At 39.9% G+C, this 24,924-nt stretch overlaps 1 long non-coding RNA gene across 1 annotated transcript; it reads left to right on the top strand.

The window, feature by feature from the left end:
* The first annotated feature begins 93 nt into the window (after positions 1-93).
* On the top strand, positions 94-23,511 carry LOC134346225 (uncharacterized). Its single transcript, XR_010017871.1, has 4 exons — positions 94-211; positions 4,255-4,401; positions 22,007-22,122; positions 23,302-23,511. It is a non-coding gene; the product is annotated as an uncharacterized LOC134346225 (long non-coding RNA).
* Positions 23,512-24,924: the final 1,413 nt, after the last annotated feature.

Here is a 24,924-nt window from a genome sequence, read left to right as displayed (position 1 = left end):
ATGTTATTTGTATCTGGATGGGGCTTAGAGTACAGCATCTGGTGGTTATAAATGTTTATACTGATAGGATATTGTGCAATATTGAGGAGGATTGAGACATCGAGGTGAATGCTGAAGGCGAGTGAGAGTTCAGCGCCGATTGCCTTCCTTTTGATCGCTGCCGGAGAAGGAACCTGTGAGCGGCCTATTGCTGTGTGGCTCGCTGGGTCAGGTGGGTAGGCCTCTCTCCCGCTCTTTTGATGAATATCAGTGATATCGTAGGATGGTGTCGTGAATCTGCATTTACGGATTGGACTAAGGACCATGGATTTTTTTCTGACATGGTTTTTATATTCTGTTTTTTTTAAATCACCTGTTGCTTTTCTGTTTTGTTGTACAAGGGGAGGGTGTTTGGGGGTTGATGTTCTGTTGTAATCTCTTAGTTTTTTGTGCAGGAGATGAGCTGTTTTTTTGGGGGGTCGATGTTACTGTTGTGTTTTGAGCGGGGGAGGGATGCTGTTCTTTTTGTGAGGGCGAGGGGGTGGGTTTGGTGTTTCTCTCTGAATGACTTTCGTGTTCTTTCCTTGTTTCATGGCTATCTGGAGAAGACAAATTTCAGAGTTGTATATGGATTCATGCTTTGATAATAAATGAACCTTTGAACCTTTTAATACCTGCAGCTCAGGCATCATCAGTTCTGAACAATGTTAGTGCATCATCTTGATATTTACTGGTATTTACCTGTGCACGCTGGTTTCACTTCATGCCAATAAAAAAAATGATATGAATGCCACATTTAGAGGCTGATCTGACACCTGAAGTCTGGTGCAGTAATTGTGCAGTTGCACAGTCTGTCTCCAAATGAACTATTTTCCATCAGATGCTCTGGCGTTTTTTCTCACATCTCAAAGATATACAGTTTAATAGGTTAAGTGGCTACTGGAAATTGTAATAGGATTATTTATTTATTGAGGATTAGATGGGAATTGGATTACAATTAGTTAGTTACTGTCTGTTATGGTGCTGGTGTTTAGGGCAGCAATGAAGGTCCTCCATCTCTGTCTGTCCTTGGCCATCTTCTCTGTTGTGCCCCAAGTGTGCCTCAAGGTCCTCATTTCTGCCTCTATGGTATGGTGCCAAGTTGTCTTTGGTCTCCTATGTTTCCTCCACCCTTTGGGGGTCCAATAAACTGCTGGCCTGATGTTGGAGTTGACCCCTCTTCTCATCATGTGCCCAATCCATCTCCAACATTTCCTTATGATGATTGTGGCCATGTCCTCACGTTGACACTGAAGGAGTAGGGTGTGGTTGGAGATCTTTATGGGTTAGAAAATATGCAGGATCTTCTGGAGGCTCGTGGTGTGGGTTGACAGCAGCTTGGCAAGCTTGTTCTCTGACATGTGCCAGCATTCTGACCTGTACAAGAGTGTGGACAGAACACAGTTTATTGCAGATTTAATGGGCCATATTCCATGCTGTATAATTCTTGACTCTATAAATATGGATGGATTCTGACTGGAAGCCAATGTTCTCACTCTATGTGAATGCAGCCTGAAATAGGAAGCCATTATAGATTTGAAAGGGGTATGGTTTCAAGCCACTACTTGCTGTGGAGTCACTTACATGTCTATATGTACATATGAAAGAGCTATAAAATTCCCCATACTATCAGGTTATCCACGCATTCAGTCTTGCTTAGTCAACATGTGCATACTGATCACTTGAATCCAGACTAGTTTGTCAGCATTTCCCTCCTCATTCTTGTTGTTTATCACTTAGCCATTAAACTGGACACCAATCAGATGGGTTGAATGTGAGCTCATGTGCAGCAGCAGGAGAAATGATGATATGAAACTTAGAAACTCAAATATTACAAATGAATTGATTCAAATTCAAGTAACCCATGTGCAATTTGATTTTCAAGTTCATTATATACCATACATTAAGCAGCTACCATCAGGACTTCTGGACAAATTTTAATAAGATAATTTGAACTGGCTTTTTATGGTTGTAATTCTGTGAGGGGTTATTCAAAATCAGAGTCTTATAAAGATCAATTTTAGAATTGCTGATCTTCACAAATTTTATAACTTTAATAATTTTAAACCATGTACATATTCCCTTGTAATGATGATTTCCAGTGGCATTAGTGATAAACTCACCTGTAGACACAAGGTAAATGGACTATATTGTAAACAAAAAGATGTTCAATATTGGCAGGTATGCAGTACCAATATTTTCTTGGGGATGCAGGCTCTATGTAGAAAGTGTTCAGGCTTCTAAATAAGAAAGTGATTCTTGCCTGGAATTCACAAAATATGACCACTCAAAGAACTGTTGCAAGGGTTGAGAAGGTATTAAGTGTGTTGTTAGGATACTGAGATAAATTGCAGTCTATCACATACATATTGTAAAAAATGTGCTAATATCAATTTAAAAAGTTTAAAAAAGTATGCCAGCTTAACTAACACACACAGATGTTGTGGGACTCAGCAGGCCAGGCAGCGTCTATGGAAAAAAGTAATCTTTCAATGTTTCGGGGAGGGGAGGAAAAAGTACAAGGCTGTAGGTGATAGGTGAAACCGGGAAGGTGGAGGAGTGAAGTAAAGAGCTGAGAAGTTGATTGCTGAAGCAAATAAAGGGCTAAAGGAGAGGGAATCTGATAGGAGAAGATAGAAGACCATGGAAGAAAGGGAAAGGGGAGGAGAACCAGAGGGAAGTGATGGGCAGGTAAGGAGAATAAGGTGAGAGAAGGAAACAGGAATAGGGAATAGTAAAGTTAAAGTTAAAGTCTGTCCTGAGCCTTATAGGCTCATCAGGCAGGTGCTTACTCTGGTTTCTGTGGCGTGAAGCAACTGTGACTCCCACCCCCCCCCCCGATAGGATGCCAGTCTATCGCGAAGTTAACCCCCAGCATTTTGCCGGTACCCATTTTCAGCTGGGTGGACTGGAGCAGTGTGTGATTAAGTGCCTTGCTCAAGGACACAACATTCCGCCTCAGTTGGGGCTCCGACTCTTAACCTTCAGATCTCTAGTCCAACGCCTTAACCACTTGGCCACGCATCACAAAATGGTAAAAGGGAGGGGTCAATTACAGGAAGTTTGAGAAATCAATGTTCATGACATCAGGTTGGAGCCTACCCAGATGGAATATAAGGTGTTGCTCCTTCAACCTGAGCGTGGCCTCATTTATCTAAGTACTCTAAATTGGGAACAAGAGAGTAATTGACCAAGATGAACAGCATTCCTTGTGAAAACAGACTTGTAGGCACTATAGGATACTAAGCTTATATAAAAGGTTTCTGAAGTGAATATGATACATTTTCCAGTTTGTATCTCTGGAGTCAACCGGTACTTTAATTCTTGTACAACATGTCAGAAATCACAATGTAATGTCATACACTAGTTTGTTAGTAAACAGCAACTCAAGATCTCTTGTAAAGTTAATGTTTTGACAAGTAAAATGCAAGACTAAAATTATAAATTCACCTCTTTGAAGCTCTCTTGGCCCAAGTTCAATACCCCGGTGGGTTGGCTGCCTGGAAGCTCACCACTGCTTGTCACTCAGGATGCTGAGTTAGAAATGAAGTCACTTTCCAAATACTTCCTCAGGATGTGATGTGCATATGTTAAAAAGCAACCTGCTGACTTCTTGTAGGTGGCCTTGCCAGCTGCTAAGTAGACCAGATTAAATGCTCTTTCCCAAGCAAGTAAATGACCAAAAGATTGCTAATTACCAGATATTTCTGTACAGGGTATCTGAGAATACTTGATACTGATTGATCATCTTCTGTGTACAGTTAGGTGTTGTCATTTAATGAAACACAAACATGTTTGTACATATGCCTCAGTTCTTCATTGAGTTATGGAGTTACTCAGCACTGAAGTTGACCCTTCGGCCCAACTCATCTATGCCAGCCAAAGTGACTATCTGAGCTGGTCCCAATTGCCTGTGTTTGGCCAATATCCCTTTAAAACCTTTCCTATGTGTGCATCAATCTAAATGTTTTTTAAACAATTATACAAATTTATACAAATTATAATTGTACCTACCTATACCACTTCCTTTGCAATTTGTTCCATGTATCCATCATCCTCTGTGTGAAAAACTTGCTTCTTGAGTCCCCTTTAAATCTTTCTCCTCTCATCTCAAGCCTGGGACCTTAGGTTTTAGACGTCCTACTCTGGGAAAAGACTGTGACCTCTTACCTTATCTATACCTCTCATGATTTTGTATATCTTTACAGAGTCACCCCTCAACCTTCTTTTTTCCAGGGAAAACAGCCTCTGCTTTCCTGGTGACTCCTTACAGCCCAAGTCTTCCCATCCCAGCAACATCCTTGTGAACCAGTTCAGTACCATCTCTAACTTAATGACATCCTACCCATGGTAAGGTGATCAGGACTGCATACAATACTCCAGGTATAGTCTCATTAGCATATTTTTCAACTGTAATGTGGTATCGCAACTCTTGTACTCATTGCTTGACTATGAAGGTAAGCATGCTATATGCCTTCCACATAACCTTGTATAACTGTGTCACCACTTTCAGGAAACAAGCTACTTGTACTCCTAGGTTTCTGTGTTCAACAGGCCCAGAATGCTGAATGTTCATTTTTCTCCTGAGATGGCGCCTGACCTTCTGAGTTTCTTCAGCATTGTGTGTTGCTCAAAATTTCCAGCATCTGCAGAATACCTTAGGACTCCCAGGGCCCTACCACTCTCTGTGTATGTCCTTCCCTGGTTAAACTTCCAAAAAAGCCTCACTTCACAGTTAAATTTCTACTTGCCATTTCTTTGCGTACTTCTGCAGTTAATATAGATCTTGTCATAAGTTTAGGTAAATTCCCAAACTGTCCTGTCCACTTTGCTACCAACATTAGTGTCACCTGCAGATTTACTAATCTTGCCAACGACATTCTCATATAAATTGATAATCTACATAATATATTTTGGAAGAGGTTTGAAAAAGCAATGAGTAGTAGATCCAATTCATTTCTAAAATTCCAAAGAGTAAGCACAGTGAAAGAAACAAAGTCAATAATTCAGGTCAAAGAGTTTCTATCAAACTGAGGAAAGGTCATTAACGGAAACATTCCCTCTGTTTGATTCTTTCCATGGTAGCTGCCTGATGTATTGAGTATTCATAGCGTTTGATGCTTTTTATTCGGCTTTCAAGCATTTGCAGGAATTTTGCTTCAGCATTTCTAGAAGAGTACATCTTCACCACAATAATGCTTTGCCACAAAGGAAAGCAATCAGAGACAAAGCTTCTGGACAGTTACCAAAAACCTATCACTTGCAATTCCAGCTGCAGTTTAATTGTTACCCACCACCTGCATAAGAATCCGTGCGAATAAGTTCTTAAATTAATGGAACATTTTCAATGTCACTTAAATTCTAGCATTGATTATGGAGTGCAGATTTTTTTTCCTGGTGATTAGCAGATTAAAATTCAGCAAATGAAAAGCTCTGGGAAATTGAACTTGTGCCCATCTGTTTCTTCCATGTAAAATGAGTAAAATATTTCTGAACGTTATTTTTGTATCTGCCATGCCTGATCTGGACTGCAAGCGTGTTATTTTCCATGTTGAGTCCTGGTCCTCCAGGGAACCCAATTAAAGCAGGGGAGACTAATATACAGAAGAGCTGTACTGCACCTGGCAAAAGATATTTCCACGAAATGATCTTCAGGGGTACTGAAACCATTTCTTGAATAACACTGATGTATCTAACAGAAAATGTGCATCATTGCATAAAATGACTGAACAGAAGGTATTGTTGATAAGGTTAGATGAATTGAGAGAGATAAAGGCTCACATGAAATATAAGCACTCACAAGTTGGGATAAAATGACCTGTTTTTTTTTTCTATAATCTTTATAGAGTCATAGAATAGGCCCCCCGACCTATCCAGTCTGTGCTGAACTATTATTCTGCCAAGTCCCATCGACCTGCTCCTGGATCAAAGCCTTCCATATACTTCCCATCCATGCACCTACCCAAATTTCTCATAATAGTTGATTTAAGAGAAATTCTATAATTCCATGACATTCAAAGTTCAAAGTAAAAGTTATTATCAAAGTATATATATAATCACCATACACAACCCTGGGAGTCATTTTCTTCCAAAAGTTATCCACAAATCCTTGACCTCATATACTATTAGAAAAAACATCAGTAGATAATGTAACATTTCTATGTGACACTTTTATACCTGGTCTGGAACTTAAGCCTGCTACTAGGATTTTCAGGCAACTCCTTAGCTGCGCCTAATCAACATTATGACTGGAGAATGAGTAAGAAGCAGAGAAGTAGAAGCAGGATTTGGCCATCCATTCCTCCAGACAGCTTCATAGTTGACCTGGCCTAATTCATTTTCCTGTTCAATGCAAATCGACTGGAAAGCTAGGATACAACTATCTGCTGACCCCAGCTTAAGGGCAATTAACTTGAACTTGAGCACAAAAAACGTCCTGTGATGAATGAAAGTCTTCAGCAGACTGTCAGATCACACCAGTAGATCCCAACAGGGTCACTACTGGAGAGGTTAGTTTTACACTTTCTGACCTAGATTTTATCCATTTTGCAATTGGGACTTAAAAGATCAGGGATTTTTTTGTTGTAGGTGTCAATGAGTCCTGAGATCTCTTTACTGTTCATCCATCAAAAATTGGCTTATGTTTAAATTGGATCCACAGTATCAGTGCAAATCATTAGGCAACATTTGTTATGTTATAATGCTGGATTCTATTTTAGAAGTGAATAGAAATGGCAGGAAGCTAAAAAGTTGCAGAGAGTACTGGACTCAGCCCAACACACCCTTCCTATCTTTAAAGGTTACTACCCCTCAACCGTCAGGCTCTTGAGTAAAATGGGATAACTACACTCACCTGCTCTATCATTGAAGTTTTCCTGCAACCAATGATCTCACTTTAAGGTCTCTATATCTCATTATCTCATGTTATTTATTGCTATTTATTTATATTTGCATTTGCACAGTGTCTTGCCTTCTGCACTCTGGCTGATCTTTCATTGATCCTGTTATAGTTACTATTCTATAGATTTGCTGAGTATGCTCACAAGAAAATGAATTTCAGGGTTGTAGATGGTGATATACATACACACTTTGATAATAAAATTTACTTTGAATTTTGAAAGGATCTGCATGAGGCACTGCCTCAAAATGGCAACATTTATCATCGAAGATCCCCATCATCCAGACCATACCATCTTCTTACAACTACCATCAGGCAGTAAGTACAGAAGCCTGAAGTCTCACATCACCAGATTCAAGAAAAACTTCCTTCAGCCATCTGATTCCTAAACCAACCTGCTCAATCCTAATCATGACCTCATTATGATCATACTGCACTACAATAGAGAGAGTGCCAACTACAATAGTGTTGGCATGTGGCCAAGCGGTTAAGGCGTCAGTCTAGTGATCTGAAGATCGCTAGTTCGAGCCTCAGCTGAGGTAGCATGTTGTGTCCTTGAGCAAGGCACTTAACCACATATTGCTCTGCGATGGCACTGGTGCCAAGCTGTATTGTTCCTAGTGCCCTTCCCTTGGACAACATTGGTGGAGAGGGGAGACTTGCAGCATGGGCACCTGCCGGTCTTCCATACAACCTTGCCTGGGCCTGTGCCCTGGAAACCTTCCAAGGGGCATATCCATGGTCTCACAAGACTAACGGATGCCTATACAATAGAGAGAAAGTCTTCAGATGCTGGAAATCAAAGTAATACACACAAAATGACCCTTCATCAGGACTGCGAAAAAGAGGTGAGAAGTCAGAGTAAGTATGTGGAGGGAGGGAGGGGAGGAAAAGTAAAAGGTAGTAGGTGATAGGTGCAATCGGGAGAGTGGGAGGAGTGAAGTAAAGAGTTTTGGAAGTCAATTGGTGAAAGAGATTAAGGGCTGGGAAGGGGGAATCTGATAGGAAAGGACAGAAGGCCATGGATGAAAGGGTAGAGGAAGTTTTGTGCCTGTGATTCTACTGCAAGTTTTTTATCACACCTGTGCTTACTTATACCTATTACCATAAATTCAACTTTGACTATGTTAGTAAGAATTGGCAGAGTCAACTTCTAATTCACAGTAAGCATTAAGCATTGAGTTTATTGTTAAATGAGAAGATCTGATTTCAGAAGGATGCAAAAGATTTTACCCCATTTGAGGCAGTGATGAGCTTAATTACATTTAGGACTCCAGATATCTCAGTAAATGGAGGAATCGTTTATCTATCACTTTTTTTGATCATCTCCTAAAAATATTTTCTTTGAAGGTCTCTTTGTTAGTATCGTGCAGCAGGAAAACTTTGGAGAGAAGTCTTCTCATTCCCTGATAGTTTTGAGAAATAATTTTAAGGAACATATTGGATCACAGTGAACCAAAACTGTGAACTTTACTGTTGCTCTATAAAAATGATAGTCCAAACAGGAAGTTGAAAAGTCCAGCAGAACTCACATGTTTAAGGAGATGGAACAGATCCAGACTTTGTAGGAAATTAAACTTCACTAACTGTGTGGTAATCGCAGAAAAAATAGCGAAGGCATTAATAGAGTAAATAAAATAATACAATATCAAATTTATTAGTAATGTTAATGAAATTGTAATTCTGGCCTGGATTTGGATATCTTGCCTGAAGTCAAGGAACCAGCTGGCTCAGTTTCTCAGTTGCCTGAGAGAAGTTGAATCTTCCTGGACATGAGAAATTATTTGTTTTTTTTTTAGGATTGATCTTGCATGAAGCTTCACTAAAATTTCGAGTTAATTTTCATATCTAATAACTGTGGAGATAAAATCATTGCCAATGTTGAAACACCCAGCTCAAATATCAGTTGGGACTCTTGTGCTTGTGATTGAATTGAAGTCTCTTTCACCAACAGAACATTAGTGAAGGCAAGTTTCCTCACTCTCCTTCAGCAATATGATTTTAAAGATAAATGCAAGATGTAGTTTAAGACTTGTTCAGAGCTATCATACAAAGGAAGCCTAATCTTTAAGATTCTAACACATAAAAATAATCCAAGTCCATAGACTTCTCACGAGTTTCCATGCAACTTGATATGTTGGTTAAGAAGGCATATGATGTGCTGGCTTTCATTAATCAGGGTATTCAGATCAAGAAGTAATGTTGCAGCTCTGTAAATTCTAGTTAAACCAAACTTAGGGTATTGTGTTCAGTTCTGGCCACTTCACTATAAGAAGGGTGTGGAAGCTTTAGAGACAGTACAGAGGAGATTTACCAGGATGCTGTGTGGATTAGTGAACATGTTTTGTGAGGAATGGTTAAGAGAATTAAGGCTTTTCTCTTTGGAGCAACAGAAGATGAGAGGTGACTTAATAGAGATGTGTAAGATTATGAGAGGTGTAGATAAAATGAACACCCAGCACCTTTTTTTCCCAGGATATTACTGGTCAATACCAAAGGACATACATCTATGCTGACTGGAGGAAAGTTTAGGGAGATGACAGAGGTAGTATTTTTTTACGCAAAGAGTGGTAGGTGCTTGGAATGTTCTGCCTGGTGTAGTAGGAGAAGTTGTTACAATATGACTTTAAGATGCTCTTGGGCACATGATTATAAGAAAAATGGAAGGCTTTAGACTGTGTAGGAGGGCAGGGTTAGATTGGTCATAGAGGAGGTTTAGAAAGGTCAGCATAACAACATGTGGTGAAGGGGACTATTCTATACTGTTCTATTTCAGTATGAAGATGTTTAAATCAATATTGTGCTCATTTGTTAAAATGTAAGAGAATATGAATTAGTAGCTCTGAAGATGGGTCTCAGCCTGAAATATCAACTATTTATTCACTTCCATAGGTGCTGCCTGACCTGCTGAGTTCCTTCCGCATGTTGAGTGTGTTGCTTTGAACAAGTAGTAGTAGTAGTAGTCCAGCTAGCCCTTCAAGCCTGCTCCACTGTTCATCAAGGTCGTGGCCAATCTTTGACCTCAGCTCTGTTTTCCTTTGTTATCCCTCTATCTTTTTATTTCCTTAATATCCAGATATCTATTGAAATTTGGATTACTTCAAAGCTGAGCCTTCTGCAGTCGACTGGTATTGAAAGTATCAAACATTCACTACATCTCAGTTGTAAAATCTCTTCTCATTATTTTCCTAAATGTTCCACCCTATATTCTAAGAAATTATCCTTTGGTTTTAGACCCTTTGCCAGGTGAACCATTTTCTAGCCTCCTAACCCTGTAAGGATTGTGTAAGTCTCAATGAGATTGTCTTGTATTCATCTAGATTGGAGGGAATACAGACTCTCCAGGAGCACAAGAGAAGTTCACCAGAACTGCCAGTTCCGGTGAACCTTTCTTGCACTCCCACTATGACATGTAAATCCTGTGTGAGGTAATGAGAATAAAATTGTATGCTGTACAGTACTGTCTAAAAGTCTTAAGTATATATATACTGTATGTAGCTAAGGTGCCTAAGACTTTTACACAGTACGTTATTTTACGGTATTTATCAATGTAAAGTGGGAAGCATGTTTTTAAATCTTGCAAAAAATGTTGGAAGTGGTGGAGCACTGCAGAAAGGTTTTTTGTGGCAGCAGTACAGTACAATACATAAAATTACTGTAGTACTGTGCAAAAGTCTTAGGCACACTATATATTATATATATATATGAGTAGAGAGCTGTACTGTATTTATCAACGTAGAGAAGGTAGTGTATTAGTAAATCTTGTGAAAGCAAAGAATATTGGGAATGGTGAGGATGGAGCACTGCAGGAGGGGTGTGAGACAGGTGGCAGAGCAAGAGTGCCGGGGCGGAAGGTGACGCAGGCACACCCAGCCCTGAGACACCAGGCAAGGTAACTTTATTCCAAACAATTGGTTTATTGCTCAGTACAGAACGTCTCTCTTGTCCTTCCCTTCTCCCTTCCCCTTTTCCCAACCATGATTCCCCTCTCCCTGCCCCCTTCCCACTCTCTGTGCACAATAGAGACCCATATCAAAATCAGGTACTATTACTCATATATGTCATGAAATTTGTTTTTGTGTGTGGCAGCAATACAGTGCAATACATAAAATTAATACAGTACTGTGCAAAGGTCTGTCTCCTCACTTGTAATCCCATCTCATTTTGTATCCTCAGTACACACAGAAAAACAAAATTTAATCCCTTTCATCAAATTGTTTAGATGGGTTGTGAATAGCTGGAGGCCAAGCATTAATCCCCACAGTACCATACTAATAATAGTCTGCCAACCCAAGAAAAATACATTTATCCCATTTTGCTTTTTATCTATTACCTAGATCTCAACCCATGTCTATACATTACTCCCTATTCCATATGTTCTAAATTCATTGGCCATTTTCCTTTGAGGAGACAGGGTCCTACCTTGTGACTGCCTGCTTCTTGATATCGAGTGCCAGCCTTTCCCGCAAGGAAGAAGGGACTGTACTCATTAGTGCTAACCTGATGAGATATTTTCAGGGAGTGCTTGTTGTGGTGGCAAAGTGTTGCTGGTGTGTGAGAGATGACACATGTGTGAAAGGTAAGGGAAGTGATAATGAGGATAGAACAGGTGTCACAGATAATGCTTAGCTTGGCAGAGAATAATGAGATTTATGAGTCAGGTGTCTTGCTTTAATAGTCATTAAGAGGTCATTGAATCAACCACATTGCATCCAGGTTCTTGGAATGATGCCGTTGGCTCTCACTATTCTGCCACTGTTGCTATAAAGCTGAGCAGAGGAGTGCTTTCTAAAGGGTAGAGAAATGAAGTTCTGCCTGTTGACCCCCTTCTTCAGTCCCTTCAGAGGAGCAATCAAGTATGAGTATTCCCCTTGCTGCCATTTCAAGCTTATCTCTGGGATCTTTTGATTGTCTTTAATTAATGCTAGCAATCTTTTCCTAACCACTGCCCGTCATCATTTATGGTAATATTTCATCGTGAGAAATATGTTACCTTAAATGAAAATGGGAAGTGAAGAAATATGTTCTTCCTATAACATGAGAAAGTCTGTAGATGCTGGAAATCCAAAACAACTCATAAAAAATGCTGGTGGAAGAGAACAAACAGTTGATGTTTCGGGCTGAGATGTTTCTTCAGGACCGGAAAGGAAGGGAGAAGATGCCAGAAAGTAAAGGGTGGGGGAGGGGAAGGAGGCTCACTAGTAGATGATAGGTGAAGCCAGGTTGGTGGAAAAGGTAAAGGGTGGGGGAGGGGAAGGAGGCTCACTAGTAGATGATAGGTGAAGCCAGGTTGGTGGGAAAGGTAAAGGGTGGGGGAGGGGAAGGAGGCTCACTAGTAGATGATAGGTGAAGCCAGGTTGGTGGGAAAGGTAAAGGGTTGGAGAGGAAGGAATCTGCTAGGAGAGGAGAGTGGACCATAGGAGAAAGGGAAGGAGGAGGGAGCCCAGGGAGAAGTGATAGGCAGCAGAGAAGAGGTAAGTAGCCAGAATGGGAAATAGAGGAAGAGGGAGAGGAAGGGATTTTTTTTACCAGGAGGATGAAAAGACATATTGTGTCTGCATTGTCCCCAAGCCAAAATTAATAGATCCAACAGAATTATTCTGTTATTTTAAATATAAATAAATTCAGACCCCATAACCTCAACATGAAAATCCAAGGTCTCAACAGTAACTCGCATTAATATGCTACCATAAAGCAATAAAATGCTCCAGAATGCTTAATTGATACACATTCAAACAAAAAAAAAATGAAATGCAGGTCAAACAGGGAGACATAAGGACATGTAGTGTGACCAAATGGCAAAGAGAGGATCTTAAAAGTGGAGAGCAAAAACAGAGGAGAAGGGCTTCAGGAAAGAGCTCGGAACTGTAAGCAGCTTCATCATTGAGTTCCTCACTGGTGGACCAGTTACAAACTGGAACAAATACTGGAACTATCGCTTCTCGGCCTTTTGGCTAAGATCAACTGGGTAAATACTGGAACAGATAGTTGCAGAATCACAAAGGCTGCAAAGGAAGGGTAGGCCAAAGTAAGATTTGAAAACACTCACTGCTCTGGAAGCACTGATGAGGTCAGTGAGCAAGAGCGGAAGGAAGGGTGAATGGAGTGTGAGATCAATTGGAATAAATGCTGCAGAAATTTGGAAAACCTTAGGTTTTTGGAAGATCATTGGACAACCAGGAGAGGGTGAGATAGTCAAATCTAAGGCTGCTGAAGCATAAATTAGAAACTTATGCATTCAAGGTCTGGAAGAATTGAAAGTGAACAACATTTTAGAGTCAGAGGTAGGTGCTCTTATTAATGAGGAGACACAAGAGACTGTAGATACTGGAACCACAAACAATGTGCAGGAGGGTGGGTCCAGCAGCATCCCATGGAGTGGGGGGGGGGGAGGAGTTGCTGGCGTTTTAGGTTGAAGTCCTGCTTCTTACTAGTGAATTAGTCTGAAGCTCATTCTGGGATTAAGCTCAACACCAAGACTGCAAGCAATCATACTCAAATTCAGATATAAGAGACCATGGCATAAAACGTTGGAGGAGTATTAGGCCATCAAAAAAAGATAAAGGGGCCCATGAAGACCCCATTTTAAGAGAGAGAGAGGGAGAGCCATGTCAACTAAACTTGTCTTGAACTTAATTTGCAAAGAAATGCAAAAAATTGCTTGTCTCTGAAGTGAGTGAGGAGTTCTGCATTACTTTGGACATCACTGTTGTGTTTTATTCCCCAGATAACTCCCCCACCCCCGGCTGTAGCTGACTAGCTCCAGCCCAGCAGCGTAAGTGGTGGCTTAGACACTGCACAGGCCTGCAAATCTTCTCTTGGCACTGAGTCATGAATTATAACCAGCATCCAACCAACCAACAGTAGTTTGCAGAGCCCGGAAGAGCTATAGGATCCTGAACTGCAGAAAACAGCTGCCATGGGGTTTAAGCAGCTAAAGAATGCAGCATTAATTGGTGTTAATGGGACTCTAAAGTCTAGGAACCATCAGCAGCCCATAAACACTGATTTGGCCAGGTGAAAATCAGTCCCACAGTCTGTGATACTGAGTCAACCAGCAATATCATAAAAATTTAACCAAATGCTTAAACATAAAATTTAGCTTCATCGTTGTTACTTTAAATTTAATTTTGATCTTAAAATGACTATATATAGATGTAAAATAAAACAGTTCACCTCTGTCCATTGTGATGGCTGATTCTCTTCTTTCTGTTTTCCCGGACGCATTATGGGGGTTGACTCTCTGCAGAGCCCTTCTCACATCTGCTGCTGTTGCAGACAGTTCCTACTCACCTCGGAGGGGGTTAGCTTTCGTGGTTGACATTGCCTCGAAGTGTATGTAGAAGTTGTTTAGAGCATCAGAGCAGTAGTTGTCGCTGGTATAGTCGGTGCTGTTTTTTCCTTGCATCATTAGTAATGCCCTTGGTGCCCAGCCACACATGCTGGGAATCGTTAGCGGACAGGTTTTCCTGAATTTTTTTTGTGTGGAGGGGGTCCTTTCCCTCTTTATGCCTAAGATGAGGTTTATCCTTGCTGCTCTGAGAGCTGTTCTGTCTCCAGCCTTGAAGGCAGTGTCCCAGGCTTTAGTAGGGACAGCATCTCTGTGTTCAGCCAGGGCTTCTGGTTGGCCATGAGATGACTGTTCCTGTGGTAACAACGTCATCTACAGACGTAGCTGGTGAAGTTCCTCCCCATGCTTTGTTTGGCACATCGGGTGGTAACCTTGCCATTTCTTCAGCATTTGTGTTTTACACGGCCGAGTTGCTAGCTCAATGCACAACCCAGCACGAGTGGAAACAAAGAGCCGGAATCTCTTGTTCCGAATCTGGGTGCGGATACCACTACACCACCGGCACAGACAAGTAGCCAGTGACAGGTGAGTCATATTCCACGAGGTCTGTGTCTTCTCTGTTTGTGGCAGCCTCCTTGAACATCTGCCAGTTGGTCCATTCAAAGCAGTCCTGAAGCATAAAGGTTACTTCATTAGATTCCACCTAGGTCAACCACGACTATTCTTCCTGGCTCCACAGCAAAGTTCCAAAATAATAATAAAAACAACATGCATGCTCATCACAGACTGACCTCCAGGGTATCTTTGTGCTGTGATTGGGTTCAATTAGTATTCCAGAAGGTCAATATCACCTGGACAAAACCTCCTCCTCTGTTGACTTACCAGTGACCACCTTACTTATTCTTTTTGCTAAAGACAAAATGTGGAGTATGTACCATCTGCAAAATGCACCCAATTAACTCCGCTAAGCACCTTCCAAACTTGTGATTTCTACAATTCAAATAGACAAGGACACTGAGCACATGAGTACATCACCACTTGAAACTTCTGTTCCACGTCATCACATTCACCTGCAAATATGCCTACTAATCTGCTGCTCGTTACGTTGCTGGTATTTAGGGCAGTACTGAAGGTCTTCCATCTCTGGTGGTGTTTAGGGCTTCTTTCATCATGTCAGTAAATTCCTCTCGGCTTTCACTACTGTCAACCATACAAGTGCCGGGTGGAGACTCAGAATACTGTTGCACACAGATAGAAAGATTCTTCATTGCTGTTTCTGTAACAGTTTTGTCTGACTAGTCAGGGTTATTAATCCTGAGCTGAACCCCAAACCTGGAGGACCATGGATCACTCTTAGTCTGGCCTCGAACCTTTGACCGATTGGCATGGCTGACTCTACTAAGAGACCAAAGCATAAAGCACTGACACCAGCCAACATAGCTCTCCAGACCACTGAGGCATGCAAGCCTCCAAACCCTATAGCAAGGTCGTGGTCCTCTCGGAAGTGGAAATATATAGTTGGCCACAAAACAACAAATTTCATGACATAGATCAGTGATAATAAAGCTAAATCTGATAAATCAGATACATTGCATCTGATACACAACATTCACAAGAAAAAAATAATTATACATAAATCATGATTCTTTATTGCTGGACTTTAATCTTTGAACTCCCTACCCAACAGCATTGTGGGAATGTCAACACCGGGAGTGTAGTGATTCAAGACAGCAGCTCATCACCACTTTATCAATGGTAGCTAGGTATAAGCGATAAATGCTAGCCTTCCCAACAAAACATGCATCCCAAAAACTGAATAAATAAATCAAAACTTTCTTGAGGCAGCAAGGGTATTTCAGCTCAATTGGTTGTCAAGTACACTGACAAATAGTCCAAATCAATTTTGAGTTGGACATTTCTCAGGTATCCAGTTACTGGATCTCATTGAACAACTTCATGGTTGCCAACAGGTGAAATGAATCTAATTTATACTCAGATCTAATGTCTGTTCCAAGACAATCTTGTACTTCTCTGACTTCCTTGCCCTTCAGACTTAGCTTTGAGAACTAAAATAACTACAAAAGCTGCTTTACTTTTGCTTTTTAACTTCTGGGTCAGTAAATATTTAAATTGTCATTTCATGGTTTTTTTCCCCATTCTTACATCCAACTTTACATATAAACTGATGCTAAAAAATATTAGATGAAATATGGTTCATGAATCTACAGTGAGTTGTGGACTCAGCCCAGCACATTATGGAAATGAGGCTCCCCTCCACTGGCTCTCTTTAAGTTTCTCATTGCCTCTGTAAAGCAGCCAGCATAACCAAAGACCCCCATCCCCACCAGATGTTCTCTCTTCTTCCCTCTCACAGCAGACTGAAAATACAAATTCATTAACGCACCTACCATCAGGCTCAAGGCCAGATTCAACCCTGTTATTGTAAGACTATTGAATGCCTTCCTAGTATAAGGCACCCTTGACCTCATTATGCACCTCATTATGATCTTGCTCCTTATTGTCTTCTTGTACTGCAGTTTCTCTGTAGCTGTATTCTGCATTCTGTTGTTTACCTTGTACTGCCTCGAATCACTGTGTAATACTTTGATCTGTGAGAACAATATGTAAGGCATGCTTTACACTATACCTTGGCCTTTGTTACAATACTAAGCCAATACCAATTCTATTTCCAATTCTAAGCAGACACCATGAGTGGCAACTCCAGGTCAAAGGTAATATAAATAAATGGTTACTTTGCTTAAATTTATCATTGGTGTGGGTTATCTATTTCAGGTTATGTATAACTATTTATGAACTTTGCCACGTAACATTACTTTTGCTGTGATACAGCACAGGATAGGCCCTTCCAGCACCTCGAACAATGTCACGCAGCAATCCCCCAATTTAATCCCAGCCTAATCACAGGACAATTTACAATGACCAATTAACTCACCAACCAGTACATCTTTGGATTGTAGGAGAAAACTTGAGCACCCGATGGAAACCCAGACAGTCGCAGGGAGAACATACAAACTCCTTACAGACAGCGGCGAAAATGAACCTGTAAATCATTGTGCTGACCATTATATTACCTTGTCTCCTATGTCATTAATTATTTAATCAAATGATAATTTTCCAAAAATGCAGAAAGGTAAAAATTATGATTTTACCAATTTTTTAAAAATTACGACCTTTTCCATATTTTTATGGATGTGACTAATTTCTGAAGGAGAAATAGAAATATTTTTGAAACTTCCAGACCTGCAATTATGCAAACACTCATTAAGACTTTATTTCATTAAAAAAAAATCACCACCACAGTTCTGTAAACTTTACTAGAAGACTTACTTGATATCCAATGATATACTAAAGTCTAGTATATCATACTGGGATCTACAGACCCCTTGCTTAATATTGTTGGTCCATGTTATAATGAAGGTCGGAGACCAGGAATGTACAAACTATACCAAGTTCGCAACAGAGGTAGCTCCACCAGCCTCTTTCACAAACATCCCATGTCCGAACTATGCCACCATCAGAATTATAGTCCATTAGTTAATAAATGTGTGAAAATATTTTTTGCAATGCAAAGTATTTCAAGTATATCTATGTGAATGAAGGAGTTTTTTCTGTTCTCAACATAACACAAAGTATCAAAAGAAACCATTAGAACCTTTCAAAGCTTAGGATCTTTCGAAATAGTTGACAATCAAGTTGTGGTTTACTTTGAATGTTAACCATGGTTGTGATGTAGGAAACTCAGAATTCAATTTATACACAGCAAGCTCCAGCAAGCCACTGTATGGTAAGGACCGTAAACACGAGAAAGTCTGCAGAGGCTGGAAATCCAAAGCAACAGACAGAAAATGCTGGAGGAGCTCAGCAGGTCAGGCTGCGCCTATGAAAATGAAGCACAAATATCAGAAAATCTACAGATGCTGGAAATCCAAAGCAACAAAACAAAATGCTGTAGGAACTCATTGGCTAGGCATCATCTATGAGAATGAAAAAAACAGTTGTGTTTCAGGCCGAGACCCTTTTTCAGGACTGATATAAGGACCATATAATTTCATGGGTTTGCTAGCTAAGTGTAACAGCATTTCCTATTTTGTAGATAAGTTAATAATACCTTTTGATAAAAGTTCGTAAAACTGTCAAGGAAAATTCTTTTTCCTTCTTTCAGGTACCGCCCAAGTTTTACAGTCACCTCAGAGAGCCATTTAAAAAAAATATATCACATCAGATGTTGGAGCTACTGACGGTTCAATGCAAATTTAATGCTGCACATAAAAGTCATCTTGAATTTTAGTACTCACAACTCTAAAATAGGGTTTAGACTCACAAACTTCTGATACTGGAACAAAAGCACAGCAATTGAGTCACATCTTGTCACTATTATTCCTTGGATAGCACTAATGTAATAATATTTCTATTATAATTTGATTGGGACATCATCTTATTGTCATATCGTAAAATGTCTTCCTTGTTAGCATTACAATTTTCAATGGCAATATTGTTGAAGGAAAGGGAACAAAAATATATCAGAAGAGAAAACGTGAATTCATTTTACATTATGAAGATAAACCTCTGAGACATCCTAATTACTTCCAAGGTGAAGCTCAATGAATTTTTTCAGCATCAAAGCTGGAATTGCAATTATGTAAAACCATGAAGAGCTTAAAATGTATATCTCTTGCACCAATTGCATTTCCTGAAAACAATCTAGACAATAAAAATCCAACAGAGTCACTTACTGTTCAGATGAAGGAGAAAAAAAGACAGCCTTTTTATATTAGCCTTCCAAATTTAAATCAATTATTAGTGACTTGTTTCTGTTCTCTAGAGCATATTAATTTGAAATGATACTTGAAAATATCCAATGGAAATTGGTGGACGTATTGCATTATTTACAGACTCCGTAGTATTAGTTAACAAAATGCAAGCGAAGTTGAGGACCATTCGCCTCCTTGGTACCCTCGTGAATGAATACTAGGGACTTGGGTTCAATTCCTGCTGCTGTCTGTAAAGAGTTTGTATGTTCTCCCCATGACCACATGGGCTTCCTCCCACAATCCAAAGACCTACCGGGGTATGGGAGTCAATTCTAAATTGTTCCATGATTCGACTAGGGTTAAATTGGGAGGTTGCGCAGCAGCTTGAAAGGCCAGAATGATCTATTCTGCGCTATATCTCAGTCAATTTAGGTTTTAGTCTGGTACAGGCCACCTTCAGGTTAAGAATGCCTGACCCATGAACAGATATTTATTACATCATTCTCACAATCCTGATGGAGAAGTTATCCTGGGCCTCTGTACCTCCCTCCGCAATTGGAACCATGATTTCCTAATCGGAAGACCACAATCTGTGCGGATTGGTGACAATATCTCCTCCTCGCTGACGATTAACTCAGGGGTGTGTGCTTAGCCCACTGCTCTACTCTCTATATACACATGACTGTGTGGCTAGGCATAGCTCAAATACCATCCATAAATTTGCTGGTGATACAACCATTGTTGGTAGAATCTCAGATGGAGATGAGAGGGCATACTGTAGCATGGTATACCAGCTAGTTGAGTGGTGTCACAGCAACAGATTTGCACTCAACATCAGTAAGATGAAAGAGCTGATTGTTAACTTCAGGAAGGGTAAGACGAAGGAACACATACCAGGAGGGATCAGAAGTGGAGAGAATGAGCAGTTGCAAGTTCCTGGGTGTCAAAGTTTCTGAGGATCTAACCTGGTCCCAACATATCACTGCAGTTATAAAGAAGGCAAGACAGCTACTATACTTCATTAGGAGTTTGAAGAGATTTGGCATGTCAACAAATACACTCAAAAACTTCTATAGATGTACCGTGGAGAGCATTCTGACAGGCTGCATCACTGTCTGGTAAGGGGGTGGGGGCTACTGCACAGGGTGAAAGAAGCTGCAAAGGGTTGTAAATTTATACGGCCCCATCTTGGTACTAGCCTACAAAGTACCTATAGCATCTTAAGGAGCAGAGTCTCAAAAAGGCAGTGTCCATTTTTAAGGACTTCCAGCACCTAGGACATGCCCTTTTCTCACTGTTACCATCAGGTGGGAGGTACAGAAGCCTGAAAACACACACTCAGTGATTCAAGAACCGCTTCTTCCCCTCTGCCATCTAATTCGTAATTGGATATTGAACCCATGAACACTACCTGACTTTTAAAATATATATTATTTCTGTTCTTTTACACGATTTTAATCTATTTAATATACATACTGTAATTGATGTATTTTTTTCATTTATTACGATTATTTGTTTCTTCTTCTTCTATATTATGTATTGCATTGCACTGCTGCTGCTAAATTAACAAATTTCATGGCACAATCGGTGATAATAAACCGGATTCTGAAAAGTACAACATTCTGATTTGATGGAGACAGACGTGAAAGCACGGAGGAACATCTGGAGAAATTTCTGAAATGCTGGTTCGCTGCCGCTGCTACTGTGCGATCGAGAATCTCCGGAGGGGAGGCCCCAAAGTCCCCGGCTTTGCCTGCTGCTGGCGACTGAGGCTGAGGTCGAAGCATTCGGATAGAGATGCTGCTTGGTACTCGGTGTCAGAGGGCTGATCAGAGCTCGAAGTTTTCGGACGACTCAGAGTCGGACTGTGGTCGGGCATGGCAGGGAGAGTTTTCATCCTTCTCCTGTCTGCATGAGATGTAGGGCTTCCGAGAGACTTTGAACTTTTTTACTGTGCCATGGCCTGTTCTTCATCAAGTTGTGGTATTGTTGCACTGTTAACATATGTGTAACTATACGGTATAATTATGTGGTTTTTGTTAGTTTTTCAGTTTTGGTCCGTCCTGTGTTTCTGTGATATCACACCGGAGGAATATTGTATCATTTCTTAATGCATGCATTACTAAATGACAATAAAAGAGGACTGCGTGTCCTCATAATCTAATCTAATCTGATCTAATCTACTATGAATGACAGAACTAGTTTTGTTCCTCATTCTACTTTTAATAATCATTCTTTCTCATCAGTCTAATGTGCTTTTGATGCCTTTCATTAAATTGTGGAGCAGCAGTTCCTATATTGAGCAACCTTTCAACCTATGGACAACTTATGGACAAAATTAACTCATGAATGCCTGTAAAATGGAACCTGTTTGCTACCCAGAAATGGATTTTGGGTAGTCTTTGAATTGCCTTTGAATAGTTGCAGCTGGATCTAAGTGCCTTATGACGGATGGAAAACAATATCCACCTTTATTCCCTAACAAATAACGTCTGCACTTAGAATGATTGTCTGTGTTGCAATCTACACACATAAAGCAATCTGTAAAAATTTTACACCATATGTGAAAAAACAGCCTTTTGCATGGTATGCAAAAGGGTTGCTATGATCTTTTTTTCTTGGGAGATGGTCAAAGGATTGTTTTGATTTTCAAAGTGTTAGTCCATGTTTCATATGATTAGCTAATATGCTGTATGTCTCCTTTAGTTTATTTTCAAGTTAGATCTTTGGCATTTAAGATATTCAAAACATTACAGACCTATATAATTGGACATAAATGTGGCTGGGCTCAGTAAATTAAAGAGAAGAAAAAGTATGGAGAGCTTAGTAGGAAGACATTTTCTATCAATGCAAGACTGAACTTGTGAGTAGGCTTACAATGTCCATATACTTATTAAAAGTATTCCATAACAGATGCTACTAAGTTAGCTGGTGGAAGCATGACAATTCTGTAATATAATTGCTGTCATGACACAGAATATATTTTGCTGTCAGTGAGGCTAATGGCACTCTTCTTTATTTTCAAAGGTTTGAAGAGACAGATTTAAACTGAAATATCTACAGAAGACCCTCCCAAGTCCAGGACATCTTTTTAACAATGAGTCAGGCAGCTTGCCTCACTTCAAAGGAAATTTATTATCAAAGTATGTATATATCACCATATACTAGCCTGAGATTCATTTTTTTGCGGGCATTCTTGCACCAACCTTGATAGCTGGGCTCTGCAGAGAGTGGTATGAATAGCCCAGCACATCTGCAGATGTGAACTTCCCTCCATTGAGGACATTTACAGCAGTAGGTGTGGAAAGAAGGCCTGGAGATCACTGGGGATACCAGTCACCCCAACCAGAAACTGCTTCAGCTAATTCTGTCTGGCAAACGGTACCGCAGCATTAAAGCCAGGACCAACAGTCTGTGGGACAGTTTTTTCCTACAAGTCATTAGACTTTTAAATTTACATGTCTGTACATTGCAATGGGGTCATAATGCAAAGATTTTTACTCCCTCACATTGTGGGATGGATGTAAGATTTAAATAAATTCTAAATACTAAATTTCACAGTAGAACAAAAAATTACAAGAAAATCAGTGAAAAACTACACACGAGGACTGACAAGCAAACAATTTTTAAAAGAAGACAACTATGTAAATACAACAATAAATAAGTAAATAAATAAATAATACTAAGAATATGATTTGTAGAGTTCTTGAAAACTAGTCCATTGGCGTGGAATCAGTTCAGTGATGAGGTGAGTGAAGCTATCCATACTGGTTCAGGAGCCTGGTGGCTGAGAGGGAGTAACTGTTCTTGAACCTGGTGGTATGGGACCTAAGGCTCCTGTATCTCCTTCGTGATAGCTGCAGCAAGAGGGCTGAGGGGTCCTCGATGATGGATTCTGCTTTTTTTGTGACAGCACACTTTTTGGATGTGCTCGGTAGAGGGGAAGGCTATTCTTGCGATGAAAGGTGTGAAGCTGGTGCACTAATTTCAAGGGTAAGAAATAAACATTCCACACATTCAATAACTACGGTATTTACAAGTACCTTTTTTTCAGTAAAGTGTCTAAAATTTGGCATCATCAATCAATTTCTATGGTGTTGAACTTTAATTATTCCACCTATAGTCTCTTATTCATTCATAAGTTAATTGTCTTGTGTAATTATATATGTTTATTTATTTATTTAGAGATACAATGTGAAACAGGTCCTCCCTGGCTCAATGAACCGCACTGCCCAGGAACCCACTGAATTAAAACTAGCCTAATCAGAGGACAGTTAACAATGAACATTTAACCTACTAACCAGTAAGTCTTTTGATTGTAGAAGGAAACCACAGCATCTGGAAGAAATTCACTCACTTATGGGAAGGACATACAAACATCTTTCAGAGGACGCCGGAAATGAACCCCTCAGCTGTAAGAGTGTTGGGCTTAATGCTATGCTACCGTGGTGCCCATATATTTTCGACACTTATTTTATGCCAATTTTTTTGCCAAACTTTATTTTAATCTGTTTTGATATAGAATTCTACCCTTTGTAATTTATAGAAACAAAATCCTAAATAAAAAAAATTGAAAATTCTCTGAAGCTCAAGCAGCATCTATGAAGGTACAAATAAGGTTAATGCTTCAGGTCAATGTCCTTCATTATATTGCTTTCATGCTTGGTTATGCCCAAAAATTGGGAGCATAGTGGACTGCTAGGAAGGTTATCAAAGTTTGCAGCAGGATCAGGACCAGATGGAAAAATATGCTGGGAAAAAGGCAGTTGGAATTAATGCAGACAAGTATGCAATGGGACAAACTAGGGTAGTACTTACATAGTGAACAATAGGACACTGAGAAATGTGGTAGAATAAAGGGATCTTGGAATACAGATCCATAATTCTTTGAAAGTGGTGTGAAGAGAGCTTTTGGCACATTGTTCTTCATAAATCACAAAGTATTGAGTACAGAGGTTGGGATGTTATGCTAAAATTGTATATGACATTGGTGATCTCAAATTTGGTGTATTGTTGCAATTCTGGTCTCCTACCTACAGGAAAGATATCAGTAAATTTGAAAGAGTACAGATAAAATTTACGAAGATGTTGCCAGGAGTTGAGGACTGGAGTTATAGGGAAAGCTTGAATAGATCAGGACTTTATTCTCTGGAGCATAGGAGAATGAGAAGTCAAGATTGTTTAATGTCATTTTCTGTACACAAGCATAAGAAGAATGAAATAATGTTACTCCAGATCTAATACAACATAAAAAAAACAAAAGATACAGAACAAATAATAATAACAAAAATACACAATAAATATAAATACGTAAGATTGCTTATATATATATAGGTTGATAGTATGTCCATAAAGTGACGCTAGTCTGTACATAAGGTGACTTACAGGAGATAATAAAGTAGTGGTGGAATTAGTGGGTGGAGGTGTTAATCAGCCTCACTGCTTGGGGAAAGTAACTGTTTTTGAATCTCATGGTACTGGCATGGATGATGCATAGCCTCCTTCCTGATGGGAATGGGACAAACAATCCATGAGCAGGGTGTGGTGTGAGATCCTTTATGAAGTTACTGGACCTTTTCCAGCATCTTTCTCTTAGTATGAAAGTATACAGAATTATGAGTAAATACAATCAGGCTTTTTTCCACAGAGGTTAAATAAGACTAGAACTAGAGGTCATACAGTATATTAAGAGTGAAAGATGAAATATTTAATGGCATCCTGAGGGGGAGCTTCTTCACTCAGAGGGTAGTTCAAGTGTGGAATGAGCTTTCAAAGGAGTGGTGAATGCGGGTTCTATTTCAACATTTAAAAGAATTTTGAGCGGAAGAGATATAAAGGTCTATGATCCAGGTGTGGAACATTGCAAATAGGCAAGATAACAGTTTGGAATGGACTAGATTTGCTGAAGGGCCTACTTGTGCGCTCTGTGACTCTGCCTCTGAATA

Source organism: Mobula hypostoma, chromosome 5 (genome assembly GCF_963921235.1).
Source record: "Mobula hypostoma chromosome 5, sMobHyp1.1, whole genome shotgun sequence".
In the NCBI taxonomy this organism is placed as follows: Eukaryota; Metazoa; Chordata; class Chondrichthyes; order Myliobatiformes; family Myliobatidae; genus Mobula; species Mobula hypostoma.
The sequence above is the reverse complement of the archived record's forward strand: the minus strand, read 5'-3'. Positions and strand labels throughout refer to the sequence as shown.